Source organism: Fukomys damarensis, unplaced genomic scaffold (assembly GCF_012274545.1).
Source record: "Fukomys damarensis isolate Sample0158 unplaced genomic scaffold, DMR_v1.0_HiC HiC_scaffold_25, whole genome shotgun sequence".
Taxonomy (NCBI): domain Eukaryota; kingdom Metazoa; phylum Chordata; class Mammalia; order Rodentia; family Bathyergidae; genus Fukomys; species Fukomys damarensis.
The window spans coordinates 20,076,797-20,093,983 of NW_022900937.1; the positions used below are offsets into that span (position 1 = coordinate 20,076,797).

Genomic DNA, 17,187 nt, shown 5'->3' on the forward strand with positions numbered 1-17,187 from the left:
AAAAAAAAAAAAAAAAAAAAAAAGAAAGAAAGAAAGCAGAAATGAGCCTGGTTTTAGAGTAGAGTTCATGATTGGTTTAATCCAGTCATGAGATTGTTTCCCTCTGCCAGTGATTCATCCAGAGGGCAAGTACTGGACTCTGTTTTAGCCAACTGTATGTAAGGGAAAAGCCTTCTGGGAAAATCTTTCTTTCTGATCACAGAGTGATGTGGGGAGGGAGGCTTTTGTTTCTTTTCCTCTCTGCCAGCATGAACAACATTTGTGGTGCTTTTAAAAGAAAGTATGTCCACCAGTTCTTTCCCTTCTTCCCTTCCAAACGTAGAGCCATTTCCCCTACCCTTGAGTGTTCACTAGAGTTGATGACTCAGTTCTCATGAAGATAAGGGAACCAATATGTGAAGTTGTGTGACATTTGAAGACAAGCTAGAAAGTATGTTGTTGCTTCAGGTTTGGTCTCACGTATGGCTCACTCTGGGGGAGCCAGCCACCAAGAATGAGTTGGAGAGATGCATGTGGCAAAAACCATGGCCTCCCGACAGCTAGCCCAATTTGTCAGCTGTGGAGGGCATGAGCTTTGAGGCAGCACAGTCCACAGGGCTTCAGATGCTGGCAGTCCTGCCTCACGCCTTGACTCCCACTGAGAGACCTCCAGTGAGAACCATTGGCCTAGCAGCTCCAGAATTTCTGCTCTACAACAACTGGGTGAGAACATAGCTATTTACTGCCATTTTAAACCACTGAGTTTGGGGCTCATTGTTACACAGCAGTAGCAGGTGAATACACTCTTAGTGTGGGGCTCTGATACTGTGGCCAGCTCTTACTGACTCAGCTTCAAGAAGCACATTTTATTGGTCTGCAGTGACCACATAGTCAGCCCGCTTTGGAGGGAGCCTGGGAAATGCAGAGGAGAAGGTGGACCTTGAGTTGGTCACAAAGGATGGGTGAAATTTCACTAATGAGATGGAGGGAAGAGGGAGGAAGGGAGGATCTGGCTAAATGGTGTGTGCACATTTGTGTGTTGGGATTTGATAGCAGCCTTCTGGAGACACAGTGCCTCTTCCCAGGCATTAGAGAGGGCCTAATTGCAGAAGTGGTGCTGGGATGGGCCTGGGGGCTCTTGTGACCTGGGGAGGTGATTGTCTGTGTGACAGTGTGCTGATGGGATGTTAATAGCGACTTGCTGAAAGCCTGAATCTCAAGTGCTTCCTGCTTCTCAGGAGCCAAGACAGAAGGTAGACTCAGAGCAGTGTCTCTAGAGTGCAGCCCTAAAGTAACGCAAGCTGCACAAACCTCTGGCCAGCACAGCCCCACCACGCATTCTGCAGGACCAGGAATGAGTGAGCTGGTGGCCAATATTGTTATTATTATTAGTTACTGATGATCAAACTCGGGACTTTGGATCTTGCACTTGTGGGGCAGGCAGTGGAACCATTGAGCTAAATCCTTGGCCCTGTAAAAAAAATTTTTTTTTTTTTTGGTTTTTTGAGACAGGGTCTCACTATGTAGTTGAAGCTGACCTGGAATGCACTGTGTAGTCCAGGCTGGTCTCAAATTCACAGCGATCCTCCTGCCTCAGCCTCCCGAGTACTGGGATTACAGGTGTGCGCCACCACGCCCAACTCCTATAACACATTTACATACATTTATTTATCTATCTATCTATCTATCTATCTATCATTCTATTTATTTATTTATTTTGGTGCCAGGGATCAAACGCCGAACCTTGCACTTGTGAGGCAGGCAACATTACCACTGAGCTAAATCCCTGATATTATTTCCATTCCTTCTGTCATGTACTTTCAGTTTCTTCTTGAAACCGCTCTTCCTCTTCTGTGTGCAGAGGCACAGAAAGACCCCCAAGGCAGCAGGTATGAGGTGTCCTGCAGAACTCACCACCAGAGGCTAGGGCATCCAAGCACCCAAATCTGGGAGCAGCCTATGTGATCCAGTTCTGGGAGGCAGGGTCAGGAAGCAGCATTTTCCCATCAGCCCTGCAGGTGTCCTGAGCCATTCGCATGTTTGAGGCTTATCTGATGATCTTGCTTGTCCCCTAGGGTGGCCAGTGAGATGAAGAAACTCAGGCACAGTCCTGAGGACCACCAGAGTGACTGTCACTTTTTAGAAAGGGTGGAAGGAGATGGGTCCGAGCCAACCCAGAATCAGGGTTCCAGTGATTAGGGGAAGCCGAGCCCCTCCCGTTCCACCCCATCCCTGGTTGTCGGCTCCCAGCTACCTGCAGCCACATTTCTGCATCACTTCTGTGTGCTTGGCCCTGGCTGAGACACTCACACTGGACAGGCATTCCCTCAATTCATACTCACAGTTACTCTAGGACAGTGGCAGCGAACCTATGGCACGCGTGTTGCAGAGGGCTGTCTGTATCATTGAAAGTCTAAAAAGTTCACTATCACTGCTCTAGGAATTAGGTACCACTGTTATCTTCAGTTTTTCAGATGAGGCACACAGCACTGCAGGGTGGGCATTCCTCGGGGAGCTTCTGGTCTGAGACCTTCACATCACAGAGGGAGACAGGCCAGAGAGAGCAGGACCTTCGGAGTTCCATGCCTGCATGGTGGCACTGGGGCCAGGCCTGAGTCTGGCCTTGGGTCCTAGGCAGCCGCAGACTTATTACTAATGCTGCAAACTGAATGAAATAGCTGCCTGGTTACAAATTAATAACAGATCTGTTTGTCACTAAGGCAGCCTTGTTTAATAAAATTAGTTCAGCTGAGCTAATTACTTTCATATACAATTCCCCTTTAAAATTACTTTGATAAATCTAAGCCAATTAGGTGGGATAAAGACTAGGGTGTAGGTTTGGCTCTGAGCTCCCGAGAGGTCCCTGCAGTGACACCTCCAGGTTGGGAGTTTGATGCCCAAAGCCCCTGTGTCATACCCTGGTGATCAGCAGGAGGCCCAGCAGGGAACATGAAACCCCCCTCACTAAACTCAAAGTAATGCTGCCTTCATCTGAGTCTTAGACTCAACCCTGGTCCAGCATGCACTGGGCATCCTCAGACAGGCACCAGGTCTCCTATTCTGCTTCCGTTTCATTACCAATGCTTTCCCTCCCAGGTGGTGGTGAGGACCACTGTGCCTCTTGCGTTACTTGGTTTATTTTTTTAAATTTTAGTTTTTGGAGACAGGGTCTGTCTGTGTAGTCCAGGCTGAGCCTGAACTAGTGGGGGTCCTCCTGCCTCAGCCTCCTGAGTGCTGGGATTACAGGCATGCACCACAATGCCCAGTTTACCTGGCTTGGTGTTTAAGCACCAGTCAATACCCTCCTCTGCCATCAGCCTCTCTAGCCCATTCTCTGTTGCCCCCAGAGCTTGGTCCTGGAAATGCAACCCAGCCAGGGCTCTGGAATCAAATTCACAAGGTTAACTTCTACGAGCTGTTTTCTGCCTCTCTGCTGTATGTCCTTGCTTCTTCCAGCAGTTCTTGGGCAAAGCTGCTTTGGAATCAGAAGAAGCCTGCTATGGGTGGGATCTCAAGATCAGCAGCTGGGGCAGTGGAGACACAAAGTTGTAGAGTTGCAGCATCTGGCCTGGATCTCCCATCTTCTTTCTGCCTCCTTCCTACTGGTTTCCTTCAACCCCTTGTCACCCTTCTTGGGTATTTCTGGAACAACACCTTGTAGCTACCAGGTGCTTGGATCTCAGCCCAAGGAAGTGGTTAAGGGGAGGTGTTCAAGCAGAAAAGCTCAGGGTGATCCCAAAGTCTTTCCTGCACACCTTAGAGGCACAAAGTCCCCAGACCATCCTGCGGAAGCCAGGTTTCTGAGTTGCTGTACAGCTTCAGGGCCAGCATTCATAGACTGTATTGTCCTGTGCAGCTGTACACTGTGCCTTGGGGCCGAGGATCAGGGAGGCCTCAGCAGGCCTGCAGAGAGAAGGGAGCACACTCTTCTTGGCCCTCAGCTTCCCCTGATATCCTTATTCCCAGGGCCTAGATCACCAGGGTGGCCCAGCTGAAAGGCCTGGGAAGGGGAGTGGCGAGGACACAGCAGCACTCACGGCTTGAAAACTTGTACAAATGGCTTCCTGGGCACTGACCCCCTCAGTGCCCCCAGTCCCCTCTAAAGCCCCTTTTGAAGGGGACCTCAGAGCTCTAATGAGTTGAGAGCTTTTATGGGAGCCCAGGCAAACCAATTAGGTTTGCTTAAAAATATTGTATTCATTAGCATGAAAATAAAGCTGAACTTTTTAGAGATAATTGCATCTTTTAAAATGTGGTAGTCTTTGTCTAGGCTTGTCTCATAAATATGCATGCGGCATAACCCTTCTGGAACCATGCTCGCAATCACAGGAGACACAAATGCGTCCAGGGTGTTAATATTCTGACAAGAGCGGAGCCTCCTGGGCAGGCATTGCCACCAGTGGTGGCCTCCAGTGGCTTCCCTGTAATCCCCAGCTGCAGCCTACACTGCTCCCTGATACCAGGCACCAGGCTCTGAGTTCCTTCGCTGTCCTTTGTATGAGGGAGGTGGCCTGCTTAAAATGCGGGGAAGGGTGATATGAAGGTTGGCCTGAATTCACAGCTGGGGAAGTGGGAACCCAGGGGGTTAAGTGGGTTGCCAAGTTCACCCTGGATGGGTGGGACTGAGATGATGCCAGGTTTGCCAACTCAGACTGCTGCCCCTCGTTCGTGAGGACAGCGAAGGGTGGCATTGACATCTAGCAGGAAGGGGGTGCCTTCTGGCACCGTTAGCTGGGTGGCTAGGGGAAGGCTGACATCTCTCTGGAACCACCCACTTGGTTTCTGTAGCTGTTCCTCCCCATTGCCCCCACTAAATGCACCAAGTTACAGCAGCAGGCCTGCTTGTTAATTTGACTTCGTGATAAGCCCTTGGCTCTCCTTTCCCAGCCAAGAGTGCTCCTTAGCAATTTTTTTCCATGCTGCGGGTTGAACCAGGACCTTCCCATTAAGCTATATCCCCAACCCTTTTGTATTTTGTGCCAGGGTCTCACTAAGTTGCCCAGGCTGGGCTCAAATTTAGTTATCCTCCTGCCTCAGCCACTCAGAGTACAGGGATTACAGGCCTGTGCCCCCATGTCTGGCTGTTCCTCTGCTCCTTTAGGTAGAAATTCCTTTGCTGCCACTGATCCCTGTCCTTCTAGCTTCTTGTATCCTTCCAGGTCCCCCATTTACTCCCAACTGCAACAGCTTTATAAGATCAATAGCCCACTTTTCATTGGGGCCCAGCACTGGCCCCAGGGAAAGCCACCAGCTCAGTGATGTGCATCTCAATCTCAGCACACATTTTTTAAGTCCTTACTCTCTGTTCAGGTCATGCATCGTGTCTGATGGGGTAATAGAGATCTAAGGCAAGGTGGTTGCTGCCCTAGCTCTCCATCACTGTCACTGAGAGAAGGCAGGCTAGGCAGGCAGAGACCGGGCTCCTTCTAAGGACAGTCTGGGGGCCCGGGAAGAGGGAATACGTGGGCAGTGGGGAAGGCTGGCTACGGTTGGGCTGGCCATCTTGCAAAGGGTGGGCAGGATGTGGGGAAGCCCTGGATGGTTTTCTGTGTACTTTGCTGTCTCCCTCCTGAGCTCCTTGCTGTATCTCTGGGTCCTCAGCCGTGCCCCTAAGCCACTCCCCCAGGAACCCCAGGCAATTGCAAGACCTGATGGGGCTCACAAGTTACCACTCCTTCCAAGTAGGAAACCACCCAAATGTCCAGCTGTGCTTCTGGGTCAAGAACTGCACTGTACTGGCTGACATTACATCCATGTTTAAGAGGCCTATTTGGTCGAACAGCACAAACTTACCCATATCCAAGCATTGTGGATGAAGTCCAGTTCTGGCCCCTGTGGGAAGCTGTCCAGGCACAGATGTAGTACATGTGTGCTGTCATTCAGTCCCCAGGAGCAGCCCACCAGACACATCCCAGGACATCACTTCTGCTGAACAGCCAGGGAGGCCGTGGCACAAAGAATGTAGCTTTCTCCCAGGTCTCTGTAGTTGGGCTTCCAGCCCAGATTGCCTGTGTCACATGGGGGTCTAAGCAGATGAGGCCCAGAGGGAGAGGACCTGGATCCTGAGCTGGAAACCAGCTCTCACTGAGGCCTGTCTCTGATCTCAGGGGCTTGTTGTTGCCACAGCAGAGCTGGCCTGTCCTGGCTGATGCACTCGTAATCTACCTTTGCCTTTCCCATGGAGACAGATGACTACTTACCTTCCACTTGTATTTTGTGTTGTTCTGTTTTTTTGTTTTGTTTTGTTTTGTTTTTGAGGCAGGGGCTCACTACATAGTGTAGGCTGGCCCTGAACTCACTATGTAGCACAGGCTGGCCTTAAACTTGTGGCGATCCTCCTGCCCCAGCTTCCCTGGTGCTAGGATTACAGGCATGCACCACCATGCCCAGCAAGTCCTCTTATGGGACATTTTCTAACCCATTTCTGTATGTCAAGTGTTGTGCTGGTACCAAGGATAAGGATGAGCAAGGATGGATACATCCATGGTCCCAGTGCTCACTGGGTAGCAGGGGCTAGATGGTGACAGTGCGGGTCTGGGGTTGTCCCATGACATGCTGTAGTGACACTGCCCCATAGCGTGCTGGCGGGCAGGAAAGGGCATCCTGCAGCTTCAAGCACATGGTTCTGGGAGTTGGTGTGGCAGGAGGAAGAGGAAGGGGGACTTTGTGTTGCATGTGGCTCCGTGGATTAGGACACCATCCCCAGCAAGGGCAGTGCTGGAGACCTCTCGCTGAGATGGACGGGTAATGGAGGTGCAGCCTGGAAGTGGGGCGTGATCTGTTAACTATACCAGGAGGACAAGAAGCCCATGATTCTGTCATCATTTAGTTAAGCAGTCTGCAGTGTAAGTCAATCCAAAGGATGTCAGATGAGATGGCTAGGAGAGAGGACTAAGACTGACACAACCCACATTTTGTTGAGCACCTATTATTTGCCAAGATTTTTCCCAGCATTCATGCTGCCATTGTGTGGTCAGACAGACAGCAGGACATCCTGTGACACCCTGTGGTTCCCCGCATTTCCACTTGGTTCTCCTTCCCAGACAAAGAAGTGGCTGGGTCCAGAGGCAGGGGGCTATTGCCCCCAGGTCCCAGGGCCTTGGGTAGAGTTGGGACAGTTCTGCAGACTTCGTTCCCAAATCAGGGAGCCTTTCTGTCCCTCTGCAGCTGTGTCTCTTTCCAAAACGGAGCTGAAGCCCAGCCTGGGGAGGAGAAGGAAGGCGAGTTCTTGGCCAAGTTTCATTTAATTTTCCATCAGTAGGTGTCAACTGTGAACCAGTCAGAAATGCTAAAATAACAGCTTAAAAACATAGGCACCGAAATGGAAATGTAATTTTAGCGAGGCCCACCAGCCCCCCCTGTAGCTAAGCGCTACTCGCAGAGTGTCTGTTACAGACATGTAGCACTTCGGGACTGAGCTCGTAGGAGCTGCCTGCAATATGCAAGTTAGCAACTCGGCTGCGAAAGGAGGGGAAAAGAACTTCGCAGGCAGAAAATTGAAAATAAAAGAAATGGAGGGAAAAAAAAAAGTAACCTAGCATTCCTACCTTCTGTTGAAGTTCTGCTAATGGCCTGGGAATGGCTTGTTTGATCAAAAGGCTTTCCTGAAAGAAACAAACTCAGAGGGGTGCTCTGCTGGATGGGGAGAGGGCGGATGTAGAGACTCCACGTCAGGGCCTAGACTGGTCACTCAGCCCCTATTACCTGTCCTGTGCAGAGATCATTCCCCATGGCTTCTCCGTGAGGGTGGTGGCACTGGAATCAGGATACAGCACCCATGAGATGCACGGCTGTGCCACTTCACCACCAGCTGTACAGCCATGCGATGGGACAGTCACCCGTGTATTGCCTGTGGCTCCAGCGGGAACACGTTAATGAAAAAAGGGGGCACTTACTGGCCTAAGTAATGGTGAAAGGTAGGGCTGTGTTGGGCATGGCTAGATGCAAGGGGTCACACAGGGCTCCCTGGGCTCTGTCTCCCTCCTCTTCTGCCTGCGCCCCTGCTTTGTCCTCTGCTGACCTGTTTTTCCATCACAAAGAGATAGAGCCTTCCTCTCTTCTTCCCTCCCTCCCTCTCTCCCATCCATCCTTCCTCCCTCCGTCCCTTCCTTTCCTTCCTTCTCTCCCTTTCCCTTCTCTTTCCTCCCCTCCCATCCCTCCTGCTCTCCTCCTCCTCCTCCTCCTCTTCTTCCTCCTCTTCCTTTCTCTCTCTCTCTCTCTCTCCCCAGCCTCTCGTATTGGGGGAGCGGATTGATTAATGCTTTTTATGTTTTTCTGGGAGCGGATTGATTGAACCCAGGGCCCCATGCATGCTTCACAGACACTCCTGACTCAGGCTCCTGAGTAGCTGAGGTTGCAGGTATTGTAATTGCCGCCACACTCAGCTAAGAGGCAGCCCTTTCTGATAGTTCCTACAGAACAGCACCTAGGAATTCAGCCACACCCAAGCAAGAGAATGGGGCTCTCCCCGGAAAGTTCGAGGGCACCAGGCAAACTGGGATAGGGTTAAAGCTGGCAACAAGGATGGACAATGTCCACATGGTCTTTGAATATATTTCAAGTCAGATGGGGCAAGCAGGGGAGGGGTGGAGCCTGCCAAAGAGGACCACAGGGTCTAGTGTGGGACCCAGGATCAGAGTGCACACAAAGGCTGTGGACCAGATTTCTAAGTGTTGCGAAGTCATAACTCACACTAACAGCGTGTTCAGTGCAGCAGGTCTGTCTGTGCTCCTCTGTACATGTGCATCTTCAAAAGGACCTGGAAGGGGCCGGGGATTTAGCTCAGTGGCACCCTGCCTGCCTCGAAAGCTCAAGGTCCTGAGTTCAATCCCTGGTACCAAAAAAAATAGAAAATACAAAAGAACCTGGAAGGTGGCTCTGGTTTAGAATTTCCAGAATTCCCTGGAATTTTGCACAGGAATGAGCTGGGCCTATAGCCCCTCCTTTCTCACCCCACCCGGCCTCCACCCCACAGTGTAAGCACTGCACATTTAAGCTTCCTGGACCCCGTAAGTGGCTGACCCTGCTTTCTTCCCACAGTACTGGCCAGGGGAGAGGGTGCTGCAGGTGCTGTGCATGGCTGGGTGGCTGGGAAGTGGGGTTCGGGATCACCATATGGAGGGAGCCAGAGGAAAGGCCACAGGGGGCCTTGTGGAGACTGGGTCCAGAGCGGGGCTCCTTGCCCAGTTCTGGGGCTCAACAGAGTGTGGTGGCCTAGATGTGCCTGGCCTGGGTGGGACAGAGGGGGAGGTGCGTGGGGAGGGGACAGCTGAGAGGGACAACTGCAAGATATTTGGCTTGAATGAATATGGCATCGGACTCTGGGCTGTGAGACTGGACTCATTATTGGGGTTGATGGGGGACCTGATGACCCCACAGCTGCCCCAACACTCACTGGAGCTGACCGTGGGTCACACTACCCTTTACTTTGGGCTTGAGAGTTAGCTATAGCACAAGGACAAGTCTTTCGAGGTTACGTTTGTCTGAGCCCCATCCCTTCCCCATATTGGTCCTTTCCGGGGCCCTGGGGTTTCCTTCTTCACGTTCCTCATGGCTGTCTGGGCTCTGTACCCCCAGGCAGACCTCATACCTCAGCCAGGCCCCCAACATGCTGCCAGAAGGAAGGGGATGAATGTAAGTAGTTAACAGAGGAGGTGAGGCCAGGAGAATGCACTTTGCAGAGAGGGTTTCCATGCTTACCTCAGGATTTATCCAGTACCCGGTCACTCAGACCACCCCTCTTGTAACCATCCTGGGACCACCTGATGTCACCTGGATGATGTGGTCTCATTTCTATGCCCACCCCACGCTGTTTTCACCCCAGCAAACTGTTCAGCATCAGAGTGTGCCATACGTGATGATCTCCTTTGTCACCCAGAGTCAATGCCAAAGTCCCTACAAAGGTCTACGAGGAGCCAGTAAGCATTGGGTCCCCTGGGGACTTTGACCGGAGGCCCGGCAGGGCCAGAGAGCCACTTCCTGGCAGCTCCCTCACTGCCTGCTGCTGGGCCCAGGCTCCACGGTGCCCGGAGAGGCTGTGCAGGATGCTGTCCTCACTCTGAGCTCTGCTGCCAGTGTCACCCTCTGTTAGGGCTGTGTCTAGATGTCACTCCAAAGCCTGTGCGAGCATAGGTGGGGCTTTTTCAGAGGTGGCTGGAAGTAGAGTGTATGTGGTGGGATTGATTCATGGTGCAATGGTAGGCTCAGAAGCAGTAGGATTAAAGGTGTGCGTGCTACCCGCCCCAAGTAGTCTGGACAAGACAAAAGGGGCAGAAAGACACTGTTAAGGCCCCTTGCTTGTTTTGTTACCTTCTGCCCACCATGCATTTTCTCCTCTGCGATGTCTGTCTGCCATGCCACCCTGCCTTGGAGCCAGCCAATGATGGACTGAAACCTCTTCAAACTCTGAGCTGAATAAACCCTTCCTCCCTTTACTTTGGGTGTTGGGTATTTTGTCTCAGCAACAAGAAAAATAACTAAGATTCCCTCCTTCTATGGGGATCAGCTGTCCCCATTTGCCCAGGACCATCTTGGTTTTCAAACTCGAAGTCCCACCTCCCATGAGCCACCTTGGTCTTATTTTATTGTTTCTTGTGTGTGTGTGTGTGTGTGTGTGTGTGTGTGTGTGTTTGAGACAGGGTCTCACTGTGAGTCAGGCTGATCCTAAACTTACGTAAGTCTGGGCTGGCCTGGAACTTGCAGCAACTCTCCTGCCTCAGATTTTCTAGTACTGGGATTACAGGATTTTGCCACTATGCCTGGCATTTTTTGTTGTTGCGTTTTGTTTTCTGAGATAGTTTGGCCTTGAACTCCCCTTAGTCTTGGGAAAACCATATGCTGCCTTCCATCCTTCCTTTCCTCCTCGTAGCCTGGCTTCTTCCTCAGGCCCATCCTGTTTGCATCAGCTCCCTTCCCCACCTGCATTCTCATCTCCTCTTTCTCACTTTTTCTCCTTAGCAGCTATTATCTATTGCCTTTCTATTTTATGTCTTATTTATCGTCTCTCTCCACGTGAAGCTACACAAGACATATCACCTCTCTATTCCCTGATGTGCCCCAGTGCCCATGACAGCGCCAGGCAGGGTTAAACAATTACTTGGATACCTGATTACCAAACCAGCACTTCTCAGACCCTCATGCCCAACTGGGGAAATTGTTAACCTGCAGTTTCTCACTTGGAAGGTCTGGGGTAGAGGGCTGAAACCCTGCATGTTCAAAAATTCCAGGAGGAAAGTCTGGGTTTGGAGGTGGAGCTGGGGCTCCTTGGAAGAGAGGGGCAGGTGACACCACACAGTCTCCATGAAGAGAGGCATTTGGTGCTGGTATGGCTGGGTGCACGAACAGGTGGCCCATCAGACTGATTGACTCTGAGATGAAACCCAGAACCCTGTTCTACACTGGCTTTCAGAAGGGACCTCCCCACCCCTCCTGCTTCTCTCACTGTCTCTACAGCTGGCTCAAACAAGCAAAAGACCTCTCTCCAGAGCCGGCTGTTTGGCTTTGCACCTGCTACTGGCAGCTGTCGCTGGCGTTCCCATTAATGGCACAAATGGAGCCTCTAATGGTCTAAGGCCTAAGCCCTGGCTGGCAGCAGGACTGGGGTGTGGGCTGTGCAGACAAATGGGAGTTCTGCCAACTGCCAGGATCCAGGCAACACTATCAGCCAGACAGACAGTTGGACAGACAGTGGGTCAGCCCACCACCTCAGCAGCTTTCTCCCTCCCTGGTGGCTCTCAGGGACAGAGGCAGTGTGGATGGGGTCTCAGGCTCCCAGGAGCTCCTGTTAAGACAAGGGAAGGAACCTTGCATGTGGAAATGGCTTGGACAGTGTGGCCAGTCTAGGGGTAAAAACCTGGGCCTGAGTTGTGTGTGGGACCAATGGGGAAGACTGGGCTGTTTCTTCTTTTCCTGAAGATTCTGATCAACTTGAACAGTGTTTGAAACTTAAAAATGAGTCTCTCTACTGAATTACATATGCATTCTTTCAAAAGTCATGGAACATAAAAGCTTTCTGACTTATGGAAGCAACATAAAATCATGGATGGATACTGACATATCTCTAAGAACTCATAAGGACCATAAAGGTTTGCATTTATATGTGCTGCCAAGTTTGGGAATTTCTAGCTTTTAAAAATATCATTATGCTTCCATACCCAAAAGTTACTAATGCTGAGCAGATACTGGCAATAGCTGTGCTTACTGGGAATATTCTACAGGGCAGGTACATCATGTCACTCTGTGTCTCATGAGAGAGGGTGGTTGTCAATCACAGAGCCACCCCGGTTCCATGTGCCCTTTGCCCAGTCACTGTGTCCTGATGCCCCACGTGGAAAGGACCCCATTCTGCCCTACTCTCATTTCCTGTGCTTTTAGTAGAGAGAACAGGTCCTCTACCCCAGTGTAGATTTGAAACAATGTGAGGCTCAGGCCCAGTCAATCAGACTACGCCCCTCTCTTCCAGTGCTTGGGCCTGAGGTGGCCACGTGACCCAAAGAGAGCCAATGATATTTGGGAACAGGATCTTACATTTCCCTTAAGGATGTAAAGCTGAGGGGCTATAGGGCTAGAAGTTTCTTCCTCAAGCTGTGGCCACTAGAGGGCAGCCTGTCTGAGAGTTGTGGCTGGCTGGGTGGTGCCTACTCAAGGTGAACATGGAGGTAGGAACCAGGGTCCACTGAGTGAGTTGGAGGTATTTTGTGTGTTTGTTACTTGCAATGAAGTGTCTTAGTTGATACCAAGGTAAGTGCCACCTGCATTTCCACTACCTGTAAAGAGGGGGTGATGACATTGAAGTGGTACCTACAGGTCCCCTTGGGTCTCGCCCAGATTAGGAGGCAGAGGATGGGTGATAACACAATTTCTGATTGGATGGCTGAGGGGGTGATGGATTCCTTCCTAAGAGATCCTATTGAGGAAGAGCTGATGCGAAGGGAAGGCAATGATTCCGTGTGTGCAATATCTAGGTGAGAAGAATCTGGAATTCAGAGAGTGGGTTGGATGTAAAACCAAACCAACCAACCAGCATACCAACCAAACAGCCATGTAACTACCCTACACCAACGTTATGTTATCATTAACATTATCATCATCGATAACAAATCAGCCATGCTGTAGGGAGCTTTAGCAAGAGCCCTAATGTTGCAGGCGACATCATCCAGGTGACCCAGGTGTAGGGGACCTAGATCTGTATCCTTGTGCAAGGGTCTTTGCAGTTGCAGACTTGAGTTAGTTTATTTCTCAGGCCATGGCATTGGACAAGGACTGGTCTGAATTTTACTCATTGATTCTCTTTCATCCTTACTCAGCGCAATCCAGCCCCTGGGCAGTAATGTGTTCACCATGTTTCTTGTTTGTCCATGTTCTCACACATGTGCCTTGTCATTTTATCTGCATGTGCCTTTAACATATTAGTGGAGTGGTGCTACAGAACTCATTCTGTATTCTACCTTCTCACTGTGTTTTCACAACATTCATGTTGCCATGTATATATGCATTTAACCCCTTTCTCTTACCTGCCGCACAGCACTTCACAGCAGGTATCCTCCACATCTCCCTCTCTGCCCAGAGAGCTCCCTTTCTGCCACACTGAGTTGTGCTGTGGGAACAGTCCTTGCACAGATCAGCTCCCAGTCCTAGTGGAAATTGCTGTGGGCTGTAGGACCATGTAGTTGTCAGCTTGTAAGCCACCCCAGCGTCATGGCCTCCTGGAATTCATTCATGGAACAGGGCCAGCCTGAATGTCAGCAGGGTGTTATGGAAGAGATGGGGTGACATCCAAAGTGAGGTCATAAATAAGATCTTAACCTCGTTGGTTCTTGGATTATTCCCTCTGAGGGACAGCAGCTGCCATGTTGTAAGGATATTCAGCCTGGTGAGGAAGTCCAGGTGGTGAGAAGCAGGTCCTTTGTCCCCAGCCAGTACCAGCTGCCTCTCTGTGCCAGTGAGCCCTGTTGGAGACGGCCCTCCCAGCCTCCATCTCTGCCTGAGCCCTGGCCAGGTGACAGCCCCACCTGACATCCTGATGGACAGTATCACCCAGGAAAACTTCCCCCAAATACTGCACTCACAGAAATTGATCTAACAGATATTTATTGTTTTAAACTGGTAAATTTTGAGATAATTTGTTATGCAACCTGGATGGAGTTGCCAGGTCATGAGGTGTGCCTGTGTGATTGTGATCATGCTCACAATTTGGAGAGTCGGTATAGCTTTACATTTGTAATGAAGCTGATTACTTTTTCTCTGGCCACTTCCCCAACTCAGGAGTAGGAAGATTACGCATCAAGCCTTAAAATCGTGTCAGAGCAATTGAATGCCATATTGGGAGAAAATCATCTGAGATAGTGGCCAGTATGTCTAGAGAATTCCCGGAGGATTGTCCCGGGCCCTGAATCCCAGAGGGCCGTCCATGGTGGGCCAACGAGAGCCTGGGACCCTGCTGGCAGCTCCTCTGCCCTTCCCTGCAGTGTCACCTACTGACAGCGGCATTATCACATTTGGCCTGGCCATAGAGGAGCTGGAGTTCTCAGGCTGCAGGGGTGAAAATGTGTTCTCTCTTATTTTCCCAATCTCCGTCTGTAAACTAGATCCCTGCTGTGCCATTTCTCCGCATGTTCCAATCTTTGTTAAGGAAACGAGCTGCCGGCATTGGATGCCTGCTCATAGCACTTTAGCCATCTCTAGATACCATGGCCACTTTGATGTTCCAGCCACTAGATATGGAGTTGTGCTGCCCAAGGCTTTTTCCATTCAAATTCATCTTCATATTACAGCTTGTATTCACAAGGCCTAACAGAGTCCCCATTGAGGGCAGGAGAGACAAGAGCAGCCAACTCCCAGGTAACAGCTGTCATATACTCCCCTTGTGATACCCCTAACTAGGATTGGGTGGCACTTTATGACCACAGAGCTAGTATGTGGCAGGGCCAAGATTCCTGGGGAGGTGATCTCCCAAGGTCACCCAGCCCAGGACAGCAGAGCTGGTATTGTAACCCAGATCTCCTGACCGCTAATGCCCTCTGCACTCTGCCCCTGAAGCCAAAAGAACATAGACTTGAAGTTTACTTCAAGTAAACTTTACTGGGTCCCTGCCTGGTAGTGCTTCTTGCCAGCAGTGTGACCTTGGGTATGGCTGTTGTCTTGACAGAGATTCAGTTTCTGCATCCAGAGACCAGAGAGGCAGCGAGAATCTCACATTTAAATAAAGGAAAGAGATACAAGAGGCTTGGAGAGCTAGGTTCAAGAGGTTCAAGAGGCAGGTGCTAGAATGGACACTTTAGAGGCAGGGAGGGGTAGTATCTAAGGTCTCAGAAGGCACACGGCATAGTGTGGATTTTACCCTAAGGAAATGGGGAGCCCCCCAGGGCTGGGGAAATGAGGTCAGGTCAGGTCTGAGTTGAGAAATCCCACTTTCACTGCAGCTTGGGAGCAGAAGGGGAAGGGGGCAGCTCTCTGCAGGATCACATGGCTCAGTGAGTGTAGAGAAGCTGGCTTTTAGACTCATTTCACCTGTTGGAAAGGTCCTCTTGGACCAAGAATAGCTACACACCACCCTCATCCATGGGTTAATGCATTCATGAGTTCATAGCTGAATGGGTTTATTGGGAGGTGGGGCCTGATCGGAGGAAGTGGGTCCCTGGAGGTGTGTCCTGGAAGGTTGTGTCCTGTCCCCATCTCCTCTTTCTCTCATGGCTCTCTGGCTCTCTCTGCCTCCTGGCTGCCATAAAGTGAGTGGCTTTCCTCCTCCATGCCCTTCCCCTATGATGTTCCTGCCTCAGAGCCAGCAGACCATGGGCTGAGCCCTGAAACCATGAGCCAAAGTCAACTTCTCCTCTGAGTTGTGGATGTCATGTTTTTGTCTGAGAGACAAGAAGCTGGCCTTTACAATCCTCACCACAGCTCTGTGGGGCAGAAGCAGATCTGGGTAACCAGCTTTCTGCTTTGCCAGTGAGCAGACACAGAAGGCTAAGTCATAGGCCCAAAGCCACAATAGGAGACAAGATAGGGACTCTCTAATTGGGGTCTCTCTGAACCCAAAATGTTTGTCCTTTTCCTTTCCCCTCATGTCCTCCCTCCACCTTCCCATCAGGTGCCTCAAATGTCCCTCAATGCTTCCTTACAAAGTTAAACTGAATTACCAGAGGATCTAGCATGTTCACTCCTAGGTATGCACCCACCTGGATTGAAAGCTGGGAGCAGATACCCATGTTTACAGCAATGTTATTTACAGTAGCCAGAGGTGGAAACAATGCAAGTGTTTACCAACAAATGAATGGTTAAACAAAAATGTGGTATATCCATAAATGGAATATTATGCAATCATAAAAGGAATGATACATGCTACAGCATGGATAAACATTGAAAGCATTTTGCTAAGTGAACAATGCCAGGAATAAAAATGCAAATACAGTATTTCATGAAGTTCCTAGATGAGACAAGTTCATGGACCCAAAGTGGAATAGAGGCTACTGGGGGCTGGGAGTTTGGCAGGAAATGGGGAGTTATTAGGTAAGAAGTGCAGAATTTCATCTGGAATGATAAAATTGTTCTGTCCATGTGAGAGTTTTGTTCTGGCACACAGGAAGCCTGCTTTTGTGCTTAGGTCTGGGTCACTTCCTGTCTGACACAGGGATACTTGTTCTAGGGGAAGCCCCCACCCACTGGACTTAAAGGCCGGCCTAGCCTGGATACACTGGAGGTGCTCAGCAAGGACTGGCCTGTCCTCCCCCCAACACCCTCTTGCACAGCAGGCTTGGCCTGCAGGGGATCCGAGCAGGGGAAAGGATGGTGACCAGCCTGGCAGGCCTCAGGCAAATGGTGAGTAATGAGTGTGTGCCTGGAGGACTCGGCAGCCTTGCTAGACTCCAGAAGGAGGTGACAAAGCAGGACCCACTATCCCCATGGAGTTGGCAAGGGGCGTCTCTGGCCAGCTCACGTCTGGGAGCTATCATATCCTGCGCCCATTTTCAGACTTAGAACGAAAATGCGTCTCTACACCCCTCCCGTTCCCTCTGCCTTCCTTCTCAGAAGAACGCGTCTGCGAGGACAGATGGCCCTGTGTCAGCGTCCCTGTGTGATATTGATGTGCACAGCGAGGGAAGGCGACATGTCTCGTGGCTGTAAAAATAGACGTGCATTAGAATGCATGAAGTCAGGCTTCTCCTCTGGCCACGCCAGGCGCTATTCTAAACCCAGCACTCATCGGCTTGG

General features: G+C 50.6%; 1 long non-coding RNA gene across 1 annotated transcript; it reads right to left on the reverse strand.

Annotated features, from left to right (window-relative positions):
- Positions 1–6,906: 6,906 nt before the first annotated feature.
- Positions 6,907–8,019, reverse strand: LOC104864615. The gene is made up of 3 exons (XR_780952.1): positions 7,684–8,019; positions 7,527–7,583; positions 6,907–7,181 (listed from the first exon to the last, which is right to left on the reverse strand). It is a non-coding gene; the product is annotated as an uncharacterized LOC104864615 (long non-coding RNA).
- Positions 8,020–17,187: the final 9,168 nt, after the last annotated feature.